The sequence below is a fragment of the Phacochoerus africanus genome, chromosome 9 (genome assembly GCF_016906955.1).
Source record: "Phacochoerus africanus isolate WHEZ1 chromosome 9, ROS_Pafr_v1, whole genome shotgun sequence".
Lineage (NCBI taxonomy): Eukaryota > Metazoa > Chordata > Mammalia > Artiodactyla > Suidae > Phacochoerus > Phacochoerus africanus.
Window position 1 is genome coordinate 83,753,710 of NC_062552.1, and position 26,847 is coordinate 83,780,556.

A 26,847-nucleotide genomic window follows, 5' to 3' on the forward strand; every position below is an offset into this window, starting at 1 on the left:
CACCTCCCATTTGACCCCTAGCACAGGAACTTCCATATGCTGATGGTGTGGCCATTTCAGAAACAACAACAACAAAACCTGAGTAATACACTTCCCAAGAGCTGCTACAGGATCACATGAGATGCTGTGGGTGACTGCTTTTGTTAAACGTTACAAAATAATATTAGGTTCACTTATTCATTAACCAAATATTTACTGAGCACCTTCGACATGCCAGCAAATATTCTTGGGGTTGAGAATCAAATCCTTGCTTCAAGGTACTGATATTCCAGGGCCTGTATCTCCCTAGAATGCAGGTGATAGACAGTGTGCAGAAGCGCCCATCTCCTAACAGCTGCTCCTCTAGTTATGAGTTATCTTCATTTCCAGGGTCTTCTGTCTTCCCTTTCCAACGGGGCCTTAAAGCCAACTTGGCCTTGATTCCAGCTTTGCCTCTGGTTCCTCCAGATGCTTTGCTTGTCTTCCTTTACTTGACTTTCCCCATCTTGGCTCCCGGTCTTGCTTGTCTTGCACCAAAGCTGCCAACACCCTGGCAGGAAAATTCCCATTTAAATGCCCAGCTGGAAGATGAAAAACTGGGTACACATCACCACTCCAGTAAGTTTATTTTGCATTGGGGCCATGATAGTGATTACCCATGTGAAAGATGAGAAGCAAAGCCAAGAACTGAGAGGCAGCGCTCTTGGTGGCTAGCTGTGTCCGGTCTGCAAGCAGCAGGGCATGGCCTACCAGCTGCCTTTCTCAGCACATCTGGCAGGGGAGTTCTGGACCTTGGTGCTCTGAGCACCATGGGAATGATCACTGTTAATTTTCTGACATCATGATTACAGGCCTCAAAATAACTCATGGGTACCCAGGTGAGAGGTGGAGGTGGGGCAGACCATGTGGAAAGCATGTCACAGGGCGCAGAGTCCAGGGCTCTACCTACTCAAATCTGTTCAGATGGAAACAAAAGCCCTATTTGGAAAGTGTCTCACTGCATGGTTTTTATAGCATCAGGTAGAAGGAAAAGCCTTTAGCTCCTAAGACATACTTCCAAATCAAACCATTTTGGTTGCCATGGTACCAAGGCTTCTAACATGGGGGAAGAAAAGATGCAGTTTCAGACACTTGTTTGAAATATTCAAATAAATGGCAGTGTGAGGGCTGAAAGTGTCAGGACGCCCCTTCAAGTGAACAAGCAGTCACTGATGAGCACTTCCTATGTGCTAGGCACATGGTATTAGGTGTGGGAAGGATGCTGGGGTACATAAGATGCTGGCCATGTTCAATGCCTTAGAGCCCAAGGGCTTTATGATCAAGTCTGGCAGAGAAAAACTTCACAGTGAGAACTAAAACATAGGGTGAAAGGTGTAGGCTACTAAAAGAAAGGCACAAATATGTCTTCACTTATTTACTCATTTATTAAAAAAATGAGTCCAAGCTCTCTTCTAAAACATTGGGTATTCAGTGATAAGAAAAATAAGCAGTATATACAGGATAGATCAACAACAAGGTCCCACTGTATAGCACAGGGAACTGCATTCAATATCCTGTGATACAGCTCAGAATGGCCATCATTAATAGGTCCACAAAGAACAAATGTTGGAGGGGGTGTGGAGAAAATGGAACCCTCCTGCACTGTTGGTGGGAATGTAAGCTAGTACAACCACTATGGAGAACAGTATAGAGGTACCTTAGAAAACTATACATAGAACTACCATATGACCCATCAACCCCACTCTTGGGCATATATCTGGACAAAACTTTCCTTAAAAAAGACACATGCACCCACATGTTCGTTGCAACACTATTCGCAATAACCAAGACATGGAAACAACCCAAATGTCCATCAACAGATGATTGGATTAGGAGGATGTGGTATATATACACAATGGAATACTACTCAGCCATAGAAAAGAACAAACTAATGCCATTTTTAGCAATATGGATGCAACTAGAGACTCTCATACCAAGTGAAGTCAGTCAGAAAAAGAAAGACAAATACCATATGATATCCCTTATATCTGGAATCTAATATATGGCACAAATGAAACCTTTCCACAGAAAAGAGAAACATGGACTTGGAGAACAGACTTCTGGTTGCCAAGGGGGAAGGCGAGGGAGTGGGATGGATTGGGAGCTTGGGGTTAATAGATGCAAACTATTGCCTCTGTATTGCCTTTGGAATGGATTAGCAATGAGATCCTGCTGTGCAGCATAGGGAACTATGTCTAGTCACTTATGATGGAGTATGATAATGTGAGAAAAAAGAATAGTATACATGTATGTGTAACTGGGTCACCATTCTGTATAGTAGAAAAATGACAGATCACTGTAAACCAGCCATAATGGAAAAAATAAAAATAGTTGTATTAAAAAATATCTTGTGATAAACTATAATGGAAAGAATTTTGAAAAAATAGAAGAAAAATGAGCAGGATGTCTTCCTTTACCAACTATGGCAGGGGAAGACTTGAGTAATAGATGATAAATGAGAGATGAATGAAGATAAATATATAGATAGACAGATGACTGATGGTGGCAGGATGGGTGGATGGATGATAGATAAATGGATGGATGGATGGATGGATGGATGGATGGATGGATGGATGGATGGATGAATGGATAAGGCAGATAGATAGATAGATAGATAGATAGATAGATAGATAGATAGATAGATAGATAGATAGATAGATAGATAGGCAGGAAGACAGATAAGGGATTACAAAGTGATGTTTTTCATGAAGATAACAGACAGGATCCCATAGTAAAAGGGCTGCTTGAGCAGAGAGGTGGGGAAATGTTTACAACTGGAAAGAGAAGGGTTGACTTCATGGAGGAGATAGCATGCGACCTTGGCTATGAGGATGAGCAGGTTTTAACAAGCAGGGAGAGGACCAAGAGCATCCAAGGACAAGAAGCTGAACAAAGGCACAGAGGTGGAAGAATGCCAGTGGTCACAGTGACAGTGGAATGGCCAGATTGTAAGGAGAATGCTTAAAGGAGGAAGGAGGACCCCAACAAGGTCCACGCTGAGGCAGCAAGGCACGGTGGTTAGGACTTTGTTGTGGAGCCAGGCTGCCTGGCTAGGCCACTTACTGAGTGTGTGACCTTTACCTTTTGGCAATTCAGTTTCTTTATCTGCAAACTGGGGATTACATTGTTTTTTTTTAGGGACTAAATGATTTTCTAAAATTCCAAAGTGTAAAGGAGCATCAGGCACATGGCAATGCATGTTACAGCCAAGGAGAGAACAGATGGTTGTTGCAGGTAAAGGACTTCCACCAGCGCTGGTGGAAAGCAGGGGCTCCCTCAGGCCCTCTTCCAAATTTGGGAAATGTTCTTGATAACAGCCTATAATTCTGAGATGCACTGAGAAAGGTCAAGCTCTCCAAGACTTCCTCCTCTCTGATTGATTGATTGACTGTTTTTAAATGGCTGCACCTGAAGCATACAGAGTTTCCCAGGCTCGGGGTAGAAGTGGAGTTGGACTTGATGGGCTAAACCACAGCCGCAGCAATGCCAGATCGGGGCCACATCTGCGAACTATAGCAGGGATCAAACCAGCAACCTCATGGATACTAGCTGGGTTCTTAACCCACTGAGCCTCAACAGGAACTCCCGTCCTCTCCCTGATTTAAATTTCCTCTGGGCCTTGTGTGAGTTTGGCCCTCAGGCACTAGGACCCACCACCAGCCAGGGGGTCCCTCCCATGGCTCTCCCTGCCGAAGGAGCTTATCCACTGCTGAGGGTGACAGGCTATGGAGGCTGCAGGTCAACGGACTGCATTCTGATGGGATGGAACAGAAGGAGGTGACTCACTGCCTTCTCCTTGGGAGTGACGAGCCTCACTGGGATGATGCGACCGTCTGACACTGAACATGTCACTGAATTGACCACCACTAACATGGGACTGGCAGGCACATCTCTCCATTTCACCACTTCCTGTAGTCACAGCTTAAACAGCCTCAGAAAGGCCCCAAAGGCAAAGCCAACAACAGATGTGCAGCTGAAGCTGAACTCTGCTACTGCTGCTAAGCTACAAGCCCTGCTGATGCTGAAAGGGGAGATGCAAAGTGGTTCGCCAGACCTTGGGATGGGGAACCAGAGAAAGGATGTTACAACAGGGAGAGACATTCCCCCTTCTCAAGCTGTAAAACCAGGCTATGACCCAGAATCTAATCCAAATGATATATTCAGATGAGCTGAGGTCATATAACCTCAGTAGGGGTCTGTTTGTTCCTAATTCTACATCGAGTCCTTCTGGTTTTTTTGTGCTTTGCCATAGCAAACTGGTAGCTAGGCTGGCTTTTCCAAAAGCGATCGATTAGGCAGCCTGAGCCAAGTTAAAGGGTTTTTGCAATTTACTGGCAGAAAAACAACATGGATAAAACTAGAGTTCATATTTTTAGCTTCTATTCCCTCTTCCTGCCTATACCAGTAACAATACCTATAAACATGTATTATAGAAAATATGTGTCATATAAACACAGTGAAGACCAACATCTGATGTAACAGATTATTGGCTACAGAGACGCCATGCAACTTTACATGAGTCAGTTATCTCTGTGCGCCTTGATTTTCACATCTGCAAAAGGATGAGGTTGAACTGGGAGATCTCTTGGGCTCCGTGCAATATAGAGTCTGGGGAGATAGAGCCACGTGTTGGCATCAGATCAGCCAGCACTGCTGCTGGGTATAGCTTTGGGGATAAGGAAGCAGTTCAGAAATGTATAATACTGTACTTTTCTGCATGTGAAAAGGGCTTAGTTTTGCTTTCTTTTTAAATCATGGTGTACACAGGCATTGTTTAACTTGTGAAGAACAAATCCCTTTACTGGTAGCCTTAGTACCAAAACAATAATTGTGCTCATTAGAAATGGCCCTTATCCAGCCTCAGTCTGGTCAGGATTTTAAGTCCTCATTGTCTCTTTCATCTGGCCACAGAGTAGGTGTTCTTACGATCAGAAAAGCCATATTATTCTTACGAATGAAAATAAAATTCATCAGGGCTACTGACCATCAGTTTCCTTTTCTTGTTCAGATTTTTCATTAATGAGATCAGACTTCACCACCATTTAAGTTAAATCAACTGAGGGAACATCAACAACATGGTGGCACAGGAATTTCTAACACCTGTTCCCTCCCAGAAATATCCATCTGAACCACCATCCACACTCGAAAATACCTTCACAAGATCTAAGGATTCCAGGTGAGGAATTGTAACACTTGCCTGAAATGCAGAAATAAGAAAAGATGTGCTGAGGAGCGTAGATAAGAGAGATTCACACTAACCCATCACCTCTTCCTCAAGCCCAGGCAGCCCAGCTCAGAGAGATCCTTCCTCTAGAAGAAGTGGGTGGCCCATTTCACTGAGGACCTCAGCACAGCCCACCCTATCACCAAGCCAACTCCTATGACCCAAGGAGGCTTCTGGTGTGCTCCCTTGAACCTAGACCTCCCAGGTCTGGCCAGATCTCATGGCCGAGGCAGCTCCTACGGCCCCAGGCTCCCAGTCAGTTCCCACAAACCCAGGCTTCAGGTGGGCACCCACAAACCCAAGTGTCTAGGTGGGCTCAATGCCAGGCTGACCACTGAAGTCCCTGGCCCCTGCCAGGCCAACCCCCACAGAGCTAGACTCCAGGCCAGACCCTATGGACCCAGGCTCCCAATCCACTCTACCACAAGACTGGCCTACAGACCCAACCTGCAGGCAAACGCCTGGGACACCATGCTCCTGGACTGTCCCAATACCAAACTACTGCCCAGGGCCCCAGATGCTAGGCCCACCTCTGTGGCCCAACACCTGTTTGACCCAGTACATAGGTTCCATCCATGCAGATCCAGGTCACAGGTCCATCACCACAGACTCAAATACCAGGCCCACCCCAGTGACAGTAGGCTCCAGGCTTGCCTCCATGTACCCAAGCATCAAGCCTGTCCACTCTCTAGCCCAGACACCAGACCTACCTACCCAAAGACTCCAGCACAACACTTTGATAGGGTCACAAGAAAAGGAAATATAGGCCAATATCTCTAGTAAATATAGACGTAATAGTTCTCAACAAAATTCTATCAAACCAAATTTAACAGCACATTAAAAAGATCATACACCATGATCATAAATTTATCCTTGAGATGCAAGAATGGTTCAATATACACAAATCAGCAAATGCGATAAATCACATTCATGGAAAGAAATACAAAAATGATACAATCATCCCAAAAGAGACAGATAGAGCATTTGGCAAAATGCAACATCCTTTCGTGATTAAAAACTCTCAAAAATCAGGTATAAGAGGAATGTACCTCAGCATAATAAGGGACACATATCACAAACCCATAGCTTACATAACCCTAAACCATGAAAGTTTGAAAGCTTTTCTGCTAAGATCAGGAAGAAGACCAGAGTGCCTACTCTCACCACTCTTATTCAACATAATACTGGAGGTCCTAGCCAGAGCAATTAGGCAAGAAAATGAAATATATGGTGTCCAAATAGAGAGAAAGTAAAACTGTTTCTATTTGCAGATGATATGATCTTATATACAGAAAATCCTAAAGACCCCACCAAAAATTATTAGAATTAATCAACAAATTCAGTAAATTTTCAGGATACAAAATTAAATTACAAAACTCAATTGCATTACTATGTACTAAGAACAAACTATCTGAAAAAGAAATAAAACAATCCCATTTGCAACAGCATCAAAAATAATAAAATACTTAGGAATAAATTTAACCAAGGAGGTAAACAATCTGTACACTGAAAATTATAAGACATTGATGAAAGAAATGTGACACAAATAAAAGAAAATGTATTTGTCATCATAGAAGACTTGGTATTGTTAAAATGTCCATAGTCAAAAGCACTCTTTAGAGTCAATGCAATCCCTATCAAAATTCCAATGGCATTTTTTTACAGAAATAGAAAAAAAACAATCTTATTGATTTAACACAATCCCTATCCACACTACAATGCTATTTTTCACAGAAATAGGAAAACAGTCTTAAAATTCACATGGAAGCACAAAAGACTCAAATAGCCAAGGTAAGCCTGATAAAGAAGAAAAAAACTAGAGGCATCATAATTCCTGATTTCAAACTTTAGTACACGGCTTCAGTAATCAAAACAATATGGTACTGGAAGTTCCTCTGATGCAGTGGGTTAAGGCTCTGGCATTGCCGCAGCCGTGATGTAGGCTGCAACTGCAGTGCAGGTTCTACCCCTGCCCCGGAAACTTCCACATGACAGGAGTGTAGCCAAAAGTATAAATAAATAATAAAATAAATTAAAAAATATATATATAGTACCAGTATAAAAACAGATACATAGGCCAATGAAACAGAATGGGGAGCCAAGGGGGAAAAAATGCACATGTTCAACTAGTATTTGACAGTGTAGCCAAGATCATTCAATGGGGAAAGATTATTCATCTTCAAAAAATGGTGCTGGGAAAACTGGATATTCACAAGCAGAAGAATGAAACTAAACCCTTTTATTACACAACTCACAAAAATTAACTTAATGGATTGAAGACTTAAATGGAAGGCTTAAAACTGTAAAAATACTAGAAGAAAAGGGAAGGGAAAGGCTCCTTGACATTGGCCTTGAAAACAGCTTTCTGGAGATGATACCAAAAGCACAAGCAACAAAAAGCAAAAATTGAGGAATGGGACTACATCAAACTGAAATCTGCATAGCAAAAGAAGCAATCAGGAGTTCCCATCGTGGCGCAGTGGTTAACGAATCCGACTAGAAACCAAGAGGTTGCGGGTTCGATCCCTGGCCTTGCTCAGTGGGTTAATGATCCGGCGTTGCCGTGAGCTGTGGTGTAGGTTGCAGACGCGGCTCGGATCCTGCGTTGCTGTGGCTCTGGCGTAGGTCGGTGGCTACAGCTCTGATTCGATCTCTAGCCTGGGAACCTCCATATGCCACTGGAGCAGCCCAAGAAATGGCAAAAAGACAAAAAAAAAAAAGCAATCAACAAAATGAAAAGACAACTATGGAATAAGAGAAAATATTTGCTAACCAACCACCTGATAAGGGGTTAATATCCAAAATATAGAAGAAATTCATACCACTCAATAACAAAAAAACCCAAATAATCTGCTTTTAAAACGGGCAGAGGATCTGAAGTAGACATATTTCCAAAGAAGATGTAAAAAAGAACAATAGATACATAAAAAGGTGCTCAATACCACTAATCATTAGGAAAATGCAAATCAAAACCACTATGAGATAGCACCTCACCTCTGGTAAAAAGGTTATTATCAAAAAGACTAGAAATAACAAGAGTTGGTGAAGATGTAGAAAAAAAATGAGGAACCCTTGTGCACTGCTGGTGGGAATGTAAACTGGAACGGTCACTATGGAAAACTGTATAGACAGTCCTCAAAAAATTAAAATCAAAACTACTGTATGATCCAGCAATCCCATGTCTGAGTATACATCCCAAGGAAATGAAATCATCGTCTCAAAGACATAACTGCACCTCCATGTTCATTGCAGCATTACTCACTCTAGCCAAGACATAAAAACAATCTATGTGTTCCTCAACAGATAACTGGATTTAAAAATAATAATATTGGGGAGTTCCTCTCATTGCTCAGTGGTTAACGAACCCGACTAGGAACCATGAGGTTGCATGTTCAATTCCTGGCCTTGCTCAGCGGGCTAAGGATCCAACTTTGCCGTGTGCTGTGGTGTGGGTCATGGACTCGGCTTGGATCTTGCGTTGCTGTGGCTGTGGTGTAGGCCGGCAGCTACTGCTTCGATGTGACCCCTCGCCTGGGAACCTCCATATGCCAAGTGTGGTTCTAAAAAGACAAAAAAAAAAAAGCATACTTCAGCAAAAAACAAATTTTTTTTAAGTAAAAAAAAATAAATAACAATATTATTCAGCCACGTGAAAGAAGGAACTCCGGCCTTTTGTAACAACGTGAGTGGACCTTGAGGACATTATGCTAAATAAAATAAGTCAGCCAGAGAAAGCCAAATATTATATGTTCTCCCTTAATGTGTGGAATCCAAGGAAGCCAAACTCATAGAAGTAGAAAGTAGAATGGTGGTTACCAGCGTAGTACTAGGGAGTGGGGAAAATGAGGAGAGGTTGGTCAAAGGGGACACACTTCCAATGATACGATGAATAAGTTCTGGGGCCCTTGTACATATAGCATGATGATTACAGTTAACAATACAGTATTACATACCTGAAAGTCACGACAAGAGTTCATCTTAAATATTATCGCCAGACACACATTTGTGAGGAAGTGGAGATATTGACTAACCTGATCGTGGTCATCAATTTGTAATACCCATGTGTTATCAAATCACCATGGTGTACACTTTAAACCAACAAAAAATGTTTTTAAATCTTTGAGGTCAAAAGAAATATTAAAATAAACTAAATCAATTCTATCTAAAAGCTAGAAGTCAACAACAGAGTCGGGAAAAAGGGCAGGAATAAGGAGGTAGAGACGAAGAAGAGGAAGAGATGAGAATTCAGAGAAGATAAAGATAAGATCTCTATAGTTATTTCTTGGTTATTTGTTTTCTTTATACTTTCTGAACTCCTTTTCAGAAATGCAATGTGATGAAATTTAACATCTGGCAGTAAACTGCATGTTTTCTGACTTGATGACATAACCACTGGTGGTGTCACAGCCTCTAGCTGGCTGAAAGTAATGTACTTATACAAATAATAATAATGTTTTGCTATTTATTTTTCACAGTTCTTAAATCATCTGCAAAGTCTTTAGCAGCATTTAAATGAATGACTGAACGAAATGTTTACTCCCAGTGCTAGAATGACCTCTCTGACATCAGACACATACAATGTCATTCAGGCATCCTTACATCCCTCCAGAGATGGGGTGGCTTGTTTCCTCCTACAATATTCCAATTTATCTTTGCTGTTAGAAAAGTTTTTCCTATTGTTGGACTCAAATCCGTCTTCCTCATTTTCTACCAAGTGCTCCTATTGTCCCCCATTTGGCCCATGTATAGAAAGGCTCTAATATTTGGAGCAGTTAAAGCCATTTACTGTGTGTCTCCAGTCTCCATCATTCCATGGGTCCAATGGTTTCTTGCAGCTCATAGTGCTTAAGCTATTCGGTATCCAGTCTTTTGCCTAACAAACCCTTACTCCAATTTGTCTACCTCAGTGTAGTCCAAGTTCACATTAGTTCTTTATTAGGTACACCACACAGTAAACTCACATTGAATTTACTATCAACTTAAAACCCCTAAGTCTAGTTCACATGTATCACTGCTGCTGCTTCTCTCTTTTTTTTTTTCTTAAGTGCAGGACTCAATATTAATTCCCATAAAACTTTATCTTGGATGGGGCCCATCATTCCCATTAAGACTTTTTTTTTTTTTTTAATTTTGCAATCTAGTATATTAGCTACTGTTGAAAGCTTCATGATAGCTACACACTGAAAAGCACGTCTTGGGAGTTCTCACTGTGGCTGAGTGTGTTAAGAATCTGACATAGTGTCCGTGAGGATTCAGGTTCAATCCCTGGCCTTACTCAGTGGGTTAAGGATCTAGCGTTGCTGCAAGCTGCAGCTTAGGTTGTAGATGCAGCTCAGATCTGGTGTTGGTGTTGGTGTTGCTGTGGGGTAGGCCTGTAGCTGCAACTCTGATTCGACCCCTGGCTGGAGACTTTTCATATGCTGTTGGTGCAGCCCTAAAAAAAAAAAAAATTAAGAAAAGAAAGCATGTCTTTTTCAAAGTTACCTAATTCATTGACAAAATTGGTTGCATTTCAGTAAGTGAAAAATGATGGGTCCTTTAGTTATGAGCATTAGTTAGCAAGCATAATTCTGGCACCATTCAGTTTGTTTCTCTTTCTTGCTTACAAAAATTTCACAAAAGGCCTTATTAGGTGCAGGATGAACTGTAGATATCCAAGTAAAGCACTATTATCTTAACAAATTAAGGAAGATAAACTTCTACGAGATCACTTACACTTGGTGAACCTAAACTGACTTCTGCTGATCACCGATGGCTTTTTCTAATTTTCACCTAATCTGTACTAGCAAATTAGACAGAATTGACGTCAAACTTATTCTTCACAATCACTAGTCTTTACAATCTACTTCCTTTTTCGTTAAATCTAGAAACTCTTCTTTCCCCCAATCCTGAGCACCTTTATTCCCTTTTCAATCACTTAAAGATTCTGTATTGATAAAGGGGATGGGGAAGAAGTGGGATGGATGGAGAGTTTGGGGTTAGTAGGTGCGAACTATTACATTTAGAATGGATAAGCAATGAGGTCCTACTGTACAGCACAGGGAACTATGTCCAGTCTCTTGTGACAGAACATGATGGAAGATAGTATGAGAAAAACAATGTATACACATGAATGCCTGGGTCATTATGCTGTACAGCAGAAACTGGCCCAACACTGTAAGTCAACTATAAAAAAAAAAAGATTCTGAAGAAAGCGATCTTGCTGACGGCTGCTTGGTCCCATGAGGTGTAATTCATCCAGGCTAGAAGTCAGAGCTCTCAATTCCCTGTTATTAACGTTCACTCTCTCATTCTTAAAGACGAGCACCATGGCCCCAAGGAAGAGATCTATCCAGACTGTCTCCTTTTGTTCTTCTTCCTGCATCAACTAAAATGACTCTTAGTTTTGCCATTATTTTTCACCAGCATTAGCTGATCCCAACCCTCAGCTTTCTGGCTACTGTTCTTACATGTTGCTGCTACTTTGTCATACTCTTTTTGGTTACATGTCCTTCTGTCCATCTGTGTTATTTGTCCTCTTTGCCTCTGAGCTCTTAAAGAAGCTCCCTCTGCATTCATAATGGAAGTATAGATGATATCTCAGGAATGAAGGAAAGAGGTAAGTTCTTAAATATATGTTCTTTTTTTTTTTTTTTGTCTTTTTGCTATTTCTTGGGCCGCTCCCACGGCATATGGAGTTCCCAGGCTAGGGGTCAAATTGGAGCTGCAGCCACAGGCCTACGCCAGAACCACAGCAACACGGGATCCGAGCCGCGTCTGCGACCTACACCACAGCTCACGGCAACGCTGGATCGTTAACCCACTGAGCAAGGACAGGGAACGAACCTGCAACCTCATGGTTCCTAGTTGGATTCGTTAACCACTGCGCCACAACGGGAACTCCTTAAATAAATGTTCTTAAATATCTTCTCTTCTTCCTAGCAGAGATCATTGGCAAGTAGTTGAGTTACTTTTGGAGAACTCCCTAACACTACTGAGCCCTCTTTCTTGGTAGAATTGAATACCATGGAATCATACCTCCTGCTTTTTCTGACATTTCTGAAACCGGCCTTACTCAAGTCAAGGGCCCTTCTGACTAGTCTTCTTTAAATTTTTTCTGATGAACTCTAAGGAGAGAATCACTTTCTTCCAGAATGCATTCTTCTCCAGCTCATCAATCTAGGGCTCCCTGGTTGGACAGAATTCTGCCCACACTGTCACTTCTTCGACTTCCTAGCAGATGACTTTTACCGCAGAGCATGTTAATGCACTGCCTGAGCCTCTGCTTTTCAGCTGAATGTGTCTGCCTATGCAGGTCCAGATATTTGAAGTCTCTCACTATTATTCTCTTTTGCATTTCTCCCAGTCTTGTGCCCATGGTTTTATAAGCCGCTGGCCAAAATCATGATCTTGTTAAAATGAATATTTAGAAAAAAGGTACAGATGAGGAAGAGAGGGATCCCGCAAAGGGGTGCTCATGAGGGATGCATGGAAAGCAGCAGTTTTGCTTTACTGCTCATTCTAAGGTGATCATAGAACCCCTCTGTTCCATATGAAACAGAGAATAAGGAGAAAGAACAGATTTGTGCTGTGAAGAATCAGGCAACTGCTGAAAGACATGGTTTAGTGCTGCACTGTCCAACAGAAGTAAAAGCAAGGCACCCATTACCATAAATTTTCTAGGAGCCACTTATTTATGTATTTATTTACTTTGGCTGCCCCTGTGGCATGTGGTCCAGGTTAGGGATCAAACACATGCCATAGCATCAACCCAAGCCACTGCAGTGACAACACCAGATCCTTAACACAGGACAACTCCTAGGAGCCACATATTAAAAATGTAGAAAAAGACAGGTGGAATCAATGTTAATAATATTTTATTTAACCCAATACATCCAAAATATTGTCATCTCAGCATGGAATCAATATAAAAAGTCACTGTGAGATAATTACATATTTGTATACTATGTCTTTGAAATCTGGCATGTAGTTCTTACTTCACACCTTAATTCTGATGCTAAATTTTCCTCAGAAATATCTGATCTGTATTTAGATGTTTCTATTTAGCTGAAAAAGTAAATTCACATGTCTGCATTGTTCCAAAGATACCTAAACCATTTCCAACAGCTGGATCCCATATTGGTTTTAAAATTTAAACAAATTAAAATTAAATAAAATTTGAAATTCCAGCCCTCAGTTGCACCAGCCACAGTTCAGGTATTTAAGAGCCATAAGTGGCTGATGGCTACCAAACTGGATGGCACAGTGTAAAGATACAGCAAGTTTCAAATGTGATAACCTCTTGTTTAACACACATTTCTTAGGCTCAACACAAGATATTGATTTTTAAGCTAACTTCCCATGATTGAGAAAATGCAACAGACAAAAAAGATGTATTTAGTAATTCTCTTTAAATAATTTCATTCTACTCATTACAGTTACACCTACCAAAAAAATTACTAAGACAAATATCTCAAAAGACTGTATGTTTTTAGCCAGCACACACTTCTTTGAAACCCCACCATTGTAACTCTTTATTCTTTTTTTTTTTTTGCCTTTTTAGGGTTGCACCCATGGCATATGGAGGTTCCCAGGGTAGGGGTCAAATTGGAGCTACAGCTGCCAGCCTACGTCTACACCATAGCCACAGCAATGCCAGACCCGAGCCAAGGCCTACACCACAACTCATGGCAATGCTAGATCCCCAACCCACTGAGTGAGGCCGGGATCGAAAGTGTGTCCTCATGGATACTAGTCAGATTTGTTTCTGCTGAGCCAAGATGGGAACTCCCCCACTGTTGTAACTTCTACTGTAAACTATGAACCTTCATGCTGCAAGCTAGAACCCACTGGTCAAAGGACCCCAACACTGAGCGTTAGAGATCTTACTGGTTACAATCAGAGAGAAAGCTCTAGAGGGATTACCAACCTTCAGCATCTTCACAAAAATTTGTGATCAAATGTCAGCAAGCCAACGACGTAACAAAGAACCAAGTTGCTTTCAATGGAATGAGGGAGGGAAGTAAGAGGGAAAACTGGGTGCAGTGACCAGACTGGCTAAGAAAGCCTCTCTGCGAAGGATGGATAAAGGGGGAAAAGGAGGGCAGGCACTGCAGAAGCTGCCTGCATCCTCTCTGTCGCTGAGGGCTAATACACATGGTGCCCTTGCAATGCTCATTCTGTGTTTCGCCGTTCAACCAATGTGTACAGATTTGCCACCACATGTAGATCCCTGGGCTGGGGAAGAAGAAGCTAGGACAGGATGAGGATATAAAGAAATACACAACCCACAGCCTTGTCCCAAAGCCACTGCCCTTCCTCTCTAACTGGAGAGAGCCAACCCAAGCAATTGATTCTACGGCAATGTAGAAAGTGTAAGTGGCCTAAGGGGGGCGGGGAGAGAATTACACAGGCAACCCCCTGAGATTTCACAGGAGGAAAATTTTAATACTGTCCTGGAGGGTCAGGGAAACCTCAGAGGAGGGGTGACTCGAGTGCTTTGTCTTGAGTACTGAAGGATGGCCACGATGTATGATGTTTCAAGGAAGGATTTTCTAAGCATGGAGTAGAGGGTGAGAAGACTCGTGGAGAAGCCTGCGAGGAACACCGAGCAAGCCGACTCAATGACAACACTGAGTGAAAGCAAAAGCTAAGATTAACGAGGAAGGCTGCGGTTGGCCTTGGCTGCCAGGCTAGGAGTTGGACCCCTGGGAACCATAAAGATATCTGAACAGAGGGTTTAAACATATGTACGTAATTATACACATGCGCAGGTTTTACACTGCTGAAATGACAATGGTGATGATGATGACGAGGATATGGCAATGATGACAACATGCATTGAGGGCTTATGAGTGCCAGGCCCTCTTCTCAATGATTTACTACCTTATCTCACTTAGTTCTCCCAACAACCCTAGGATAGGGAGGGCAGGTGGAAACATCGGGCTGTTCATTCTGTTTTTGTTTTTTGGGGTTTTTTTTTAATTGCTATTTTCCCAATAAAATTTTTTTTCTACTGTATAGCATGGTGACCCAGTTACACATACATGTATACATTCTTTTTTCTAACATTATCATGCTCCATCATAAGTGATTAGACATAGTTCCAAGAATTACACTTTTTTTTTAAAAGGCTGTTCATTTTGGAACACAGCGAGGCAAAAGAGAACAGGAGACAAAAATACCAAACAATAAAAGCAGTAACACAAGCCAACAGGGAGTTCTTATTTACAAGAGCTGCAGAGCCTTTGGTACAAAAAATAAGAAGTGACACACTGCAGGAGGCAGGAGCAATGTGTTATAAATAACACAACACTAACCTGTTGGGTTCACCTTCTGTGAGCTACCGTGCAGACAGTCTAAAGAGGGTACTGCCTGGTGATGGATACCTGGCCGGTGGCCAAGTGGCTCAGGCCCTGGGACCCGGGCGTCTCATCAGCTGGCTGGTAGTCAGTTATTTTTGTGGGCTCCACTGAGCCCAGCTCATGGAGGATGATGCTGGCCTTAGATCACTCTTCTCTTAGTTTCCCAAAAACCAGCATCCAAATCATCTGGGGATTGCTAAAACATAGAATTTGGAGCCCCATTCCAGATTGAACTGCTTCAAATCACTAGAACTGGGTTTTGGGAATCTGTGTGGGTTTTTTGCTGGTTTTTTTTTGTTTGTTTGTTTGTTTTTGTTTTGTTTTGTCTTTTTAGGGCCACACCCTCGGCATATGGAGGTTCCCAGGCTAGGGGTCTAATTGGAGCTGCAGCTGCTGGCCTGTGCCACAGCCACAGCAATGCAGGATCCCAGCCGCATCTGCAACCTACACCACAGCTCATGGCAACACCGGATCCTTAACCCACTGAGCTGCAGGGATTGAACCTGCAACCTCATGGTTCCTAGTCAGATTCGTTTCCACTGTGCCACGACGGGAACTCCCGGAATCTGTATTTTTAATAGGGCACCAGGATAAATTCTTCACATGCAGGGGACCAGGGACCATTGGCTCAAGTACCAGCCAAGTCACTGCCTCTTGAGAAGGGAAAAGTGAAAAATAACGGGGCTCCTCAAGGCTGGGTACTGTTAACCTCACAGTGAAGCGAGCCCTTTCTGCTGCTAATTAAGCCCATAATTTGCATTAATGATGCTGCCGGAGGCCTGGGCATCTGCACTCCTTGTAGTTTCTTTTACTTGGCTCTGCCTTGGCTACTCTTCAAAAGGTGTATGGACAAACTCCATTCGCCCTTATCCTCTCCTGTGAAGTCCACCCTCTTGATACTGCCATGTCATTCCCACATTGCGAGAATGGGAAAAGCCATGCATAGGCAGGTAGTTTTATTCCTATAATGTTTTTGCAAAAATGGCATTAGTGTGTATTTGCTCACCGTCCTTTCAATTAGGCTGTAGACTGCCGAGGGGTCCTATCCTTTGTTATCATACCGTCCCACGTTTGGCAGGAGAATCCCAGGTGAGGAAGAAGAGAACTTTTTTACCAAATAGGAGAGCTGAGATCCAGTGTCTCCCTCTTTCTTTCTTGTCTTTTTAGGGCCACACCCATGGCATATTAAAGTTCTCAGGCTCAGGTTTGAATTGGAGCTACAGCTGCCGGCCTACACCACAGTCACAGCAACTCAAGATCCAAGCCACATCTGTGACCTACACCACAGCTAATGGCAATGCTGGATCCTTAAACCAGTGAGTGAAGCCAGGGATCAAACCTCAGTTCTTGTGGATACTAGTGGGGTTCATTACCACTGAGCCACAATGGGAACTCCTCCAGTGTCTATTTTTCACCCTACACATGGGAGTGCTAGAGCTAAGCTACACCAGTCCAGCTGATGATCTGAATCCAATCCCATGAGCAGTGTGGTCCCAGCTACGTGCAGGCTGGGAAGCCTCAGCTAGCAGAGAACATGCCATGTGCTCCAGTTAGACGAGGAGCTGCCACCACGCAACATCTTTTTCTTACGAGAGCCCCTACTGCTCTAAGCTGGAGAAGAGAGGCAAGAAGGAGAGAGGGAAGGGAATTGGGCAGGAAAGTGGATGTCCAGACCCTGGTCCATGGCTCTGTGTTCCAGAAGTAGAGAGCTGGCCACTCCGAAGCATGTGCCAGACTCCTTAGCTGCCTGCGGCTATACAAATCTTCAAGAAAAATTCAAAACTAAGGCTTTCTGGAGTTGAACCTCTTAGGTACAAACCCCAGCTCCTGACTCATTGGCTATGTATTCCTGGGGCAATCATTTACCCTCCTTAAGTTTCCTATTTCCCATTTGTAAAATCCATTCAAATATATATGAAGCCAATCCTACGTATTTACTCGAAAGAAATGAAAACATATCCTCAAGAAAACATATACATAAATGTTCATAACAACTTTAGTTTATAGCCAAAGACTATAAACAACCCATATGCATCAGCAGGTGAACCGATAAACTGTGATACATCTGTATAATGCAATACTACTCAGCAAAAAAAAAAAAAGAAAGAAAAAAAGAAAGAAAGAAAAGAAAGAAACTACTGGAACATGAAATAACATAGATGAACAGATAGATCTAGAAATGGATATATATTCTATCTATAACATTATGCTGAGCAAAGGAAGCTAGACACAAAACAATATACTCTCTAGAATTCCATTCACATGACACTCTAGAAAAGATAATCTAATCTGTAGTGACAGAAAGAAGATCAGTGTTTGCCTGGTGCTAGGGGGGCAAGCAGCAGGCAGGGACTGATTATAAAGGGCCAGGGGGAAATCTTTTGGGAAACTGCTCTATCAACGACTGTACCAGTGGTTATGGAGGTTTATACATTTGTCAAAACTCATCAAACTATTCACTGAAATGGGTCTTTTTTACTGCATTTAAATAACATCTCAATCCTAAAATTTATTTATATATAGCACTACCATGAGCTGGGTACTGTTCTAGGTGCTTGAATACAATCGTGATCAAAAAACAGCCTCTGCCCTCGTGAAGCTTATTTTCTTTCTTTTTTATTTTTATTATTTTTTTTTTCTTTTTATGGCTGCACCTGAAGCATATGGAAATTCCTGGGCTAGGGGTCAAATCAGAGCTGCAGCTGCAGGCCTATGCCACAACCAGGGGAACACCAGATCCAAGCTGCATCTGTGACCTATGCCACAACCTGCAGCAATGCCTGATCTTTGACCTACTAAGTTAGGCCAGGGATCAAACCCACTTCCTCACAGAGACTATGTCTGGCCCTTAACCCACTGAGCCACAATGGGAACTCTGTGAAGCCTGCTTTCTACAAGAGGGGAGACAGAAAAATCAATGCATAAAAATGGATTCAACCCATTGTGATTAATTCCATCATCCAAATAAAGTCAGGTAAGGGGATACAGAGAGTTAGAGGTGGTACTTCAGACAGGGGGTTAGAGAAGGCCTCTACGAAGAGACGACATTTTGAGCAGAGACATCAATGAAGGGAGAGAGAGCACAGGAACAGAAAGAGGGGGAAGAGGTGGAGGAGGAAGAGATCTGGGGAAAGCATCACAAGCACAAGGAACCGGAAGTGCAAAGGCCCCGGGGCAGAGCTGTGTCTGGCGTGGCTGGGAAACCACTAGGACTGAAGCCAGCTGAGCAAAGTTAAGAGGAAGAGATGAAAAACTTGATCCTGCAGGTTCTTGGAAGACAGAGGAAGAATTTGGAATAAAGTGTACAAGAAAGTGAGTAGGAACTTTTGTTTGTTATTATTATTGCCATTGCTGGGTCTTTTTTAAAATAAGAACCAAATGATTTGACATGATCTGCTTTATATTTTGAAAGCATCACACTAGCTGCTCTGTGTAGAAGAGGTGGAAGGGAGGAAAGATGGAAGCACTTGTTATAAGACAACTGTAGGGCCCAAGCATGAGGTGACTGGCACTAGGGTGAAGGTGGCAGAAGGCGGTCAACATAAACTTGGGGAGTAAAGAGTGCCCCCCTCATAGGGTGGCTCTGAGGGAAAACTGAAAAGAACTTCATATACGCTAGGTACCAAAGCACAAAAAAAGTTCTAGGATACCCTAAGCACTAGTCTAACAATACTTAGACTAGTCTAAGGAAAACAGTATAGAAATGTGCTTAGACTATGCTAAGGCCCTGAAAAGTGCTTAGAACAGCACCTGGCTCAGAGTTAAGGACTCGGCCCTGTGAGCTGGGATTATCACTCCTCTGCAGTACAAGGACAGTCATCATCCCTGTATGGAAGGCCGGACTTTGTGTTTTTGGCCAAAGGCTTGTGAGGGGACCTCATGTTCACAAGTTTAACTGCTGCTAAGGTGCCAGGGACTATGATAGAAGCAAAACTTAATCAAGTGTTAAAATTAATGTTAAACAATTTCTGTTTTTTAACAATACTTTTACCTTTGTTTCAATAGTCATTACAGAGAGACTAAGTCAGAATTCTTATGAATATTAGACTCAAGGGCAGGAGTGAAGGACCTGAGCTCCATCTGGGTCCCAGCCTGAACCATGTCAGCCCCCTTCTCATATTAGTACAACAGAGAGTTTTACTGGCGGAGACAGACTGAATCTGATGCACTTCAATCTGGTCTAAATCCTGTTGTTTGTGGGTCAGCTAGAGACACTGTCCAACAGATTTCAAGGGAGCCCAACAGAGGCCAAGAGAATTTTCCAATGGTGAAATCCTGGCCTGTTTGCCTGATTGCTGCTTGAGTCTGGGCTCAGAGACAGGCAGGAGTGCCCAATGGGTAGTGCCCAGCACAGAACCACGGCTGAACCCCAGCCTGCCTGATCCACTATGGTGAGTCTGGATGAGTCCAAGAAGTGAGCATAATTATCCTCATCTTACCAAGAAGGAAAGCGAGGCTCAGTGCAAACATGTGAGCTGCTGACGGTCACTCAGCCAGGATTTGAACCAACCTGACTCCATATGCTTCTGATGAACCTGCCAGCACAGAAGGAAGTAACCAGAGGTGGAGAGAATCCCCAGGCTATTGCTGAGGCAGTGATGCTAAAATGGCATAAAAAGAGCTTAGACACAATCCTCCTTTTAGCGAAGTTTCCCATCTAGTCCCATACAAGTTTGCCATTCACTTAAAATACCTCTTGCCTAAAAGAATTAAAACATGATCAGGTTCGATGCTGATGGCAAAAGGGGAAAAGAACCCTGTGTGTTTGTTTGAAAATGGTAATTAAAAGTTAGTGAAAGGAGAGGCTGCCTGTTACAACTATTCATAAATTAATTCTAAATTTGCCAGTCTTCTTCTAAAGACCCTTGTTTGTTTTAAATAGGCATTATGAGACAACATCAAAGACAAAAATGCAGCAATTTGGGAAATCTGGATGGGTTAGTCTGGAGAGCTAAGTTCAAACTGTGGAACTTGAAGGTGTTTGAGCATCAGAGAAATTCTGAAATCTCGGAGAATTCATGACAGATTAGGGTGATGTGGTGTGACAGGTAGGTCACTAGGTTGCATGATATCAGGTCATGATCCGATCTTACCTTTTGTCTTGTCCAATGTGGCAAGTAAGTTTCCCCAACGAGTAAGTCCCTACAAGGCCAGGGGTTTTGGTTTGTTTGGTTGGTTGGTGGTTATCTGTTCTTTCTCAGATCATTCAAAAACAGAGCTGATTCTTCATAAAGATGCCCAGCAGCGCCTACATAGTCTAGGCCTGATAAGGGTCAGAAAAGGAGAGCTAGGCCCTCTTTCACCATTTTTAGACTTCAGTTTGCGGCAAACACCACACATGCCCACTACCAGGCCACATGGTAAGAAAGCAAAGACAGAGACGGCAAACAGACAGGTCAAGGAAGGCAGGACAGAGAAGGGAAGGGTGGGGCATACACCTCCCACTTCCTAAAGTCAGGGAAAGTCATGAGGCATAGGAATCACTGCTTTCCAAAGCATCCAGGCTAGACTACCTGATAGTCAATGACTTTACTGAACTATGCACCCCCCCAAGTCCTATCTTCCCAGGTTATAACTATTATTATCTACCATGTATTAGATGTTCACCATATGCCAAGTTAGAGGGAAGTTAGATGTTGCCTGGGTACCTGGAGAACCAACTTCAATCTCATCTAGGGAACAATCTCCTTAGGACTTGGAAGAAAGCTTTTCTTTGCAGACGTCAGAGTTCCCAGAGGCTTTGGAGAAGCCTAAGATGTGTCTGAGACTCCACCTCAGTGACTCAGGGACCTCTCCCCACTTCGTTCCTTATCCAGCTCTGTACACTCTCCTGATCTGAGCCTGTGTCCCTGCCTCCATCATGTGTCTTGGTCCCCTCTCAGCAGTCTCTCCAGAGGGGCTGCCTGGCTTTCAATTTCCACCTCATTCCCGTGATCTTCTGAGATGACTTAGATCCATGTATTGTGATTAACCCTGCCTGACCCCACCTCATTCCAGAACCCGGGCCCGAAGCTCCCCCTGACCCTGCTCATGCAAGAGGGGAGCCCCTAACAGTGTTGAGGAAAAGCATCACAGGTGTTAGCATATGGCATTACAAAGGAAGCATGAGCTGCTACTGTTAAATTCATTTTTTTTTGTCTTTTGTCTTTTTAGGGCCTCATCAGCAGCATATGGAGGTTCCCAGGCTAGGGGTCTAATCGGGAGCTATGGCATCTGGCCTACGCCAGAGCCAGAGCAACACCAGATCCTTAACCCACTGAGCAAGGCCAGGGATCAAACCCAAAACCTCATGGTTCCTAGTCGGATCTCTCCCACTGCACCACAACGGGAACTCCCTGTTAAATTCATTTCTAAAGTAAATCCTGGGAGTTCCCGTCGTGGCGCAGTGGTTAACAAATCCGACTAGGAACCATGAGGTTGCGGGTTCGGTCCCTGCCCTTGCTCAGTGGGTTAATGATCCGGCGTTGCCGTGAGCTGTGGTGTAGGTTGCAGACTCGGCTCGGATCCCGCGTTGCTGTGGCTCTGGCGTAGGCCGGTGGCTACAGCTCCGATTCAACCCCTGGCCTGGGAACCTCCATATGCCGCGGGAGCGGCCCAAGAAATAGCAACAACAACAACAAAGACAAAAAAAGACAAAAAAATAAATAAATAAATAAAGTAAATCCTCCTTCAGTCATGGCTAAGAGCTGATAATCTAGTCCAAGATGATACCTTTTAAAAACAGACTAGATTTAGAGAATGTTGATATTTTTATCATTCACTCAGCTCCATTCTAGCGGTCTATTGTATACACTTTAATTTCAGCCATCACCAAATCACCAGATTTTAACAAAAGCATTCTCAGATTTGCTAACAGTAAGCCTCTCAAAGGGATCCTAGTGCTTCTGATATAACACATACAACGAAAGACTCCTTACATAAACTTATAACAATAGCTTTTATAAACTACTTGTGATGAACTGTGACTTAATGTAACAACCCATCACTCTAATTATTGTTTTGGAGTTAACATCTTTTGTTGATTGACAGCCTAACTATGATGCTTAGTGAAGTTAATAAATCCACAAGCCCATGCACTTAATATTTTATTTGGTTATATTCTTTCAAGTGAGTAAAATGAGCTGATCCTTCCTTTTCCCTATAAAATTTTGGGCAGTAAATTCTGCTTTCACTTCTGCTTCTCACCTTTCCCTATAGATAGCTCACCTGTGGCAATTCAAGGTCTACCTGTCTTTTCTAGGTCCTTTGGCTCTGGCTCGGTTGAATATTAGAGTGGTCAGAAGCAGGGCCTAACATCCTACCAGTCTAGACAACTGATCCTCACTAATGGAAAAAAACAGATGGGAATTTCCCATTTGGTCCCATCTGTCTAAATACTTATCCTCCATGGATTTTAATTCCACTAACTCACTGCATAAACTTATTGCTAACAACACCAACCATTTATTGGACGCTTACTACATGGCAGCCACTATCATCATAAGCCTCTATATACAAATGAGGGAGCAGAGGGAAGAAAACTTGGGTAACTGGTCAAAGCCAGGGGCAGGGCTCACCAGTCACCAGAGCACTAGGCTGCTTCTAAATGGTTGTTAGGCCAACTTCTTTTTTTTTTTTTTGTCTTTTTGCCATTTCTTGGGCCGCTCCCATGGTATATGGAGGTTCCCAGGCTAAGGGTCTAATTGGAGCTGTAGCTGCCAGCCTAAGCCAGAGCCACAGCAACGCAGTATCCGAACCACGTCTGCAACCTACACCACAGCTCACGGCAACGCCAGATCCTTAACCCACTGAGCAAGGGAAGGGATCGAACCCGCAACCTCATGGTTCCTAGTCGGATTCGTTAACCACTGCACCACGACGGGAACTCCAGCCAACTTCGTACATGTGCAGGGACTGTGCTAAGAAGGTTTGTGTTTATATTTTTAATATGATGTGTGTATAATCATTTCCATTCTACTGAGGAAGAAACCAAGATTCAGAGAAATAAGTGATTATCTTTTTCTATACATAATTTTATGTATTTTGATAGGTTCTGAACTATCATTGTTTCTTCCATCTTTGCCATTGCATCTGTCCACAGAGAAAGGTCTATAATTTCAAATTTGGACATCTAAGCCGGCCTCCAAAATTCATAGCCAGTAACCAGGAGGTATGTTCCATATAGATCCACCCCAACCTACTTCTGCTTTTTTTACTTAATTGTAACGTAATAATAATAACAACAGCAGCAACTTAAAGAGTAGGTTAAAAGCATGTCAGAATACTCTTTTGCTATCCTTGTGACAACATTGTAAAGTAGGAGTGATTTATTCTGCTTTGAGAGATAAGAAATCTTGGGTTTAGTTGAGATTATATAGATTGTCAGAGGTCAACCACTAGACAGAGGCAGAACTAAGACTGTTACATAGGCCTTCTCTCTTCAAATTCTGGGCTCTTTCCAACAAGCCATGCTGTTTCACTTAGATTCACTGAACCTCACTATATGTATGACTCATAAATCTATGTATAGTCCTCACTGTATCTTCCTAAGAGTCCATGAAGAAATATGGCAGAAGAGAAGCCCGAAGATAATTGTGGCTTTGCTTTCTTAGGGTCTTCACAGTAACAGCAAACCCATTTCTAAGGCTTATCAGCAATGTGAACCTGTCCAAACATCTTAAAGTTTCCAAACCTCATTTTCTTCATATATTCAATGGGGATAATAATATAGACTTCACAGAGATGGTAGGAGGCTGCTAAATGAGGTATCACAAAATGCAAAATAAATATTAGCTATTTTTGTAAGGATAGTCTTATTCTCCTTGCCATTTAATGAGTGCAAGTTAGAAACCTTCATGATTAAACACTGAAAACACAAGTTTCCCTAATTCCATGTTTCTTTTGGAAGATATAAGGACGGTAAGCCTGCCCAAAGCAGCTAATGACATGCTCTTGGCTGTCAGGCACATGGTGAAAGTGCTGAAAGACGGTTCTGTCAGAGGCTAGCCATGAAGTCTGACTACTTTACTTGTGAATTGCTAAGGAAATAGAGGATCACAGAAAAGGGATGCACTTCCAGATCAGCCTGGATAAACTGCTCCCTGAAAGCAAGGTCTCCATATTTTTTAAAGAGTATATGCGAGAGTTAGTGAGAAACTACTCCCTACCCCCATTTCAATACCACATCTTCCCGCCATGCTCAAAAAAAGCTGATTAAATCAATTCCAGAGCAGGTTTGCAAAGCAGATGAAAGGCCTAGCATTCCTGAATAATAAGAAGTCAAGAGCTGCATTATGAAGTGATACTTGACACTTAGCAGTTTTTCTTTTTTGTAAAGATGCTCTCATTTACAGGATTTGAAAAGACTCTCAGTATTTCCCCACAGGAAGGTTCAGGGCTTCATATGTGGCATTAGTCAAAATGTTTGCACTTAATGTATGCAGTTTGCAGAAAGAAAAGCAAACAGAAAGGAATGCTATGTCAGGAGAGGTTGGGGGTAGACCAGATTCCAAAGAGAGAATTAGAACTAAGTGGATGAAACACTAACAAACAGGCATTCTACTACATAGTTCCTATGCAAGTGATTTCTTGGCAGGTGCTGCAGAGAGGCTGAATTAAACAGCTGCAAGGTCAAATGCATCTCTAAGGATCCTCATGGATGTCACCTGTATCTGAGAAAATGGCATGTTAAACATTTACCTTGGGTAATGACAATAAATACTCATTAAATTCTACATTTGCCAACTTCTTTTGCTTTTGAACTCAAACCATTTGCCAGAATCACAAAGTGACCTCAGAAGGTCATGTCAACCTTTCCTTTAATTCTGAGCAGCCTTCAGATGAATGGATAGTCTAAACTGCTCTTCGAAGATCTCTCAAAAGGAAGAGTCACAGCTTTTCATTTCCCAGGGCTATGCAGTTAGAAAATTATCTCTTTTATAGACGCTAACGCTCCTCTACTGAGAAGGAATTCTTGCATAGATATCATAAGGATGGAGTGTGTTATTCTTATAGAGGATGCCTTCTTCTGAAGTGTCTTCCCTAGCCCTGACAGAAAAAAATACCAAGATTGCTATTAGACCTTCTGTTTTTTTTTTTTTTTTTTTGTCTTTTGTCTTTTTGTTGTTGTTGCTATTTCTTGGGCCGCTCCCGTGGCATATGGAGGTTCCCAGGCTAGGGGTCGAATCGGAGCTGCAGCCACCGGCCTACGCCAGAGCCACAGCAACGCGGGATCTGAGCCGCATCTGCAACCTACACCACAGCTCACGGCAACGCTGGATCGTTAACCCACTGAGCAAGGGCAGGGACCGAACCCACAACCTCATGGTTCCTAGTCGGATTCGTTAACCACTGCGCCACGACGGGAACTCCTAGACCTTCTGTTAATTGTGGGAAAACTACAGCAATTTTCACAGGATCACAGCAACAGAGAATTTTAGAGCCAAGAAGAACCTTCGTGATATGTGAATTCAATGCCTGATTTTAAAGAGTGGGTAGATCCCCTACTAGCATGACCTGTGCGAAAACTGGGACATTCTTGGAAAAACCAGTGTGGTTGGTGGTCTCATTCCCTAATCAGTTATAATCTCTCAACAAGTCTACTTAGCTCCACCTTCCAAATATGCTTCAACTCTGACGTCTTCTCTCCAAGTCCACTGGTTTCCCCTGGTTCAAGCTATTTTCTAGCTTTGCCTATCATAATCACTCCCTAATGTGTCTCCCTGTTTCCACTCTTGTCCCCCTAAAATCTCTTTTCCTTATACCATCAAGAGTAATCTCTTTTAAAAAGAGATCAGGAGTTCCCGTCATGGCTCAGTGGTTAACAAATCTGACTAGGAACCATGAGGTTGTGGGTTCGATCCCTGGCCTTGCTCAGTGGGTTAAGGATCCAGCGTTGCCATGAGCTGTGGTGTAGGTCACAGATGTGGCTCGGATCCTGTGTTGCTGTGGCTCTAGCGTAGGCCAGTGGCTACAGCTCCGATTCAACCCCTAGCCTGGGAACCTCCATATGCCATGAGAGCGGCTCAAGAAAAGGCAAACAGACAAAAAATAAATAAATAAATAATAAATAAAAAGAGATCAAATCACATCAATATCCTTCTTAAAATCTTTCAGTTGCTTCTTTTGGCAAGTGGAATAACACAGAACTATCTGACCAAGGCAAAAACCAGACTTGGCTGTACATTACTACCTTCCCCATAGCCAACTTAGGTTGTTCTCAGTGAAATCCAAATTATATTAAAACATGCATTCATATACCTTAGAGGAGAGAATAAGATGTAA

The 26,847-nt window shown here is 42.7% G+C and overlaps 1 protein-coding gene across 1 annotated transcript in view; it reads right to left on the bottom strand.

The window, feature by feature from the left end:
* The window catches only part of RYR3 (ryanodine receptor 3), a 570,648-nt gene that overhangs the window by 501,689 nt on the left and 42,112 nt on the right, over window positions 1-26,847 (bottom strand). The window lies entirely within an intron of this gene.